Consider the following 3,101-nt stretch of genomic DNA (forward strand, 5'->3'; position numbering starts at 1 on the left):
TAGATATAATAAGGTATTATACTGTGTGAGGATTATGTGACTCTGGGTTCTTTGTCATTTTGCTTTAAAAATTAATTATCAGCTGAGTTTACAGTATAAAGTTAGTGAGATAACGATAAAGAAATACCAAGAAATATGTCGGTTCATAGGGTAACTTCCACCAGAGAAACTAACTAGTCAGAAAGCACATAAAGAACATGATGGTTTGTTGGTAATTTTCATTCTTATCCTTGACTTAAAATGGAGTGAACAGGGACAGGGAACAGTGTCAGGGACATTCTATTGTACAGCAGATTTTTAAGATTTCGTCCAAAAAGATGGAATGAAAGAGTTTTTTTTGCTGTATGTGAGCTTCGGCTCCTAACTCACACAGATGCACTTGTAAATGACCCATCCGTGAGAGCACCAATGGCTGCGTGTTTTCATTTCTTCGCCTCGTCTCTCCATCCTGTCACAAAAACAGCCGCTAATGCGATTCTGCCAAAACATCCCTAATCCCACGTCCTCGCTGACAACTCTCTTTTTTATTCTTTGTTTACTTGTTTTTGTTGCTAATCCAGCGTGTCCCGTGTGTTGCTTCGCACAATCTGAGAGCTTTTGGAATAATGCTAAATGAAATTCAACCAGAAAATATTATCTGCTCAGAGCATTATTTATTTAATCATTGATTTATCTTTCCAGGTCTTGACACTTCCAAATACTCTTCCAGCGAGGACTGGGATACCCTTAAGAGGTATGTTATGCTGGTGAGAAAGCTTACAATAGAGTTCACACCTCAACCCTGTTTGCGTCTCTCACCCCGCTGTCACACCTTCAGCTTTGGCTGTGAGTGCTCCATATTTAATTATGAGGGAGCTTCTCCACGAAAGGCAGGCAATGTACTCTCTCAGTCAGTACATGTGGACTAGTCCATCACTTTGACATAACATCCACTCATATGTTAGAGGCGGTGGCACATGGTTGGACAGCAGCGTTTGAGTTTCCTCCTCACGTCTTCATAGAGAACATTCTAGGCAAAAAATAACCAAGATATCCCACACACAAACAGAACGCGTGGGAATTCAGAATTTGGACAGTGTCACAAATACCTTAGAAAAGTACCTTTTGATATGAAAATAGCATTTGTACTCTGAGTGTGTTCAACAATGCATAACTTATCCCATGATTAAATGTGGAGTTAGAAACAAAGACTTGGGCTTCGTCTGGATAGGGCAGTTGATTTCTTTGAAGTCTGCAATCTCTTCTATGTAGAAACAAGAAAGTAGTCTAAATTTCTACATTCACATTCACATTAGTTGTGTCTGCTTGGGGGCAAAAAGGAAACAAGCGATTGCTGTCATTGCCTATTATAACTGATGTACATGACTTTGAGTTGATAAGTAATGTGGACTGGCACATGCTTTAAATGTAAAGCATGCCTAATTGTATCTAATCAGGTGTGACCCAGAGATGTTCAAATTGATACAGTCGTTGAAACTACACAAACTGTACCGTGCACTGGTGATAGACAAAACAGACATACAGTTTTTTGTTTTATTTCCTACAGCTGTTGGATTAGTCAAGACAGAAAGATTGACTTTTTAAACGGTTCTTTATAACAAACATCTACAGTGATCTGAGGCATCCCGTCGGCACAACCGCGATTTGTACACCAGAAAATGTCTTCGGGTGTGATGTCTCTTCATCATTGTACTTTTACCATAGCTGGAAGTAACCAGCTGGGAAAGCAACGCCGACGAAAATGAAGTATAACTTTCAAGTCTTCAACAGACACTAAAGCTGACGAAAATAAATATAACTTTCAAGTCATCAGCGGAGACAATCAGAAATAAATGTAACTAGATCCCCATATTGCGACTTGACGGCGGCGACAAGGGCACTCGCGCATCATGAGCATCTCGTGCGCCGGTTTCGGTGGTGCGACAGGTTTCTTGCTGGATTAAAAGCGCATAGATGCAATATATAGCACAGTATTACATTACTTTCTACAAGTAATATAAATATGAGACCAAAATCGATACTTTTTGCTATTTCTAATATATATTCCACTCCATGGAAATTGTGTGGAGGGATTCGCACACCTTTAAATCTCTGACATCTCAGCACAGTTGCTATTATGCATGATTGCAACACATATCTAAAAATTACATAGCAAAACTTGTATTACCTGGTTTCTTAGCAGATATTGAAGGGGCACTAAGTGCGCTCAAGATGGTCAAACAAATTCCAAGTTTGATGATAGGAAAGTATCGTTGCTGTGACTAGGTTATCGGTATTCGGATCAGTTGTGAAATTCACACACGCGCAGCATGGGCTGGCTTGAGTTCTCGTGCACGGACACGAAGGATGCTGCGCCCGCCCTACCGCCGTCCCTCCCACTCTCCCCAACAGAAGGGAAATAATCTATGCTTTCATCAGGCGTGGGTATCTCTCTGTCTCTGTCTCTCTCTCTCTCACTCTCTCTCTCTCCAACTTTTGCCATTTGGTTCGGTATGAGTGGTTATTCCATTAGACACTTTACTATAATGACATGGCAATGGTGTTTATCGTGTGTAGTGGTGTTACTGTATAGCATTTTATCAAGTCTTGTTTTGTCCATTTTAGATGATGACAAGAATGATGATGAAGATGAAGAAGAAAAAGATGATGATGATGATGATGATGATGATGAAATTGTAGGTTGCAGTTGCAGTCAGTGTTTTAGTTGCCAAGTACTTAGCAGTTGACCAATCCTGGTGCTGAGTTGCACTGACCAGCAGATTGAGAACGGACAGGATTACTACATCGGATTAAACCTCAACAAACATCATTTCATTATCTGCACATAAAAAAACTGCCGTTACAGACCTCTTCATGAAACACAGTCTCACACACACTGGAGCAAAGACACACTCAAATCTATTTGGAAACTGATGTTCACACACATGCACACACACACATTTCAATGTGTTCATACACATGCATTTGTGTTCCCCCACAGAGGTACACTTGAATCACATCTGTGATGATCTAACCCCCTGTGCGACCAATGGCAGCACGGTTCAGGGTTTTTTCTTTCGTCCACTGCTCTTATCGCTTATTCTAGATGTTCCTATTTTCTC

At 40.6% G+C, this 3,101-nt stretch overlaps 1 protein-coding gene across 1 annotated transcript in view; it reads right to left on the minus strand.

Annotated features, from left to right (window-relative positions):
• The window catches only part of camkvl (CaM kinase-like vesicle-associated, like), a 34,639-nt gene extending 32,251 nt beyond the window's left edge, over positions 1–2,388 (minus strand). The window contains exon 1 of the mRNA XM_042707518.1: positions 2,168–2,388. The gene's annotated coding sequence lies outside the window, so the exon portion shown is untranslated. The remainder of the gene's footprint in view (positions 1–2,167) is intronic.
• Positions 2,389–3,101: the final 713 nt, after the last annotated feature.

Source organism: Clupea harengus, chromosome 4 (genome assembly GCF_900700415.2).
Source record: "Clupea harengus chromosome 4, Ch_v2.0.2, whole genome shotgun sequence".
Classification (NCBI taxonomy): Eukaryota; Metazoa; Chordata; class Actinopteri; order Clupeiformes; family Clupeidae; genus Clupea; species Clupea harengus.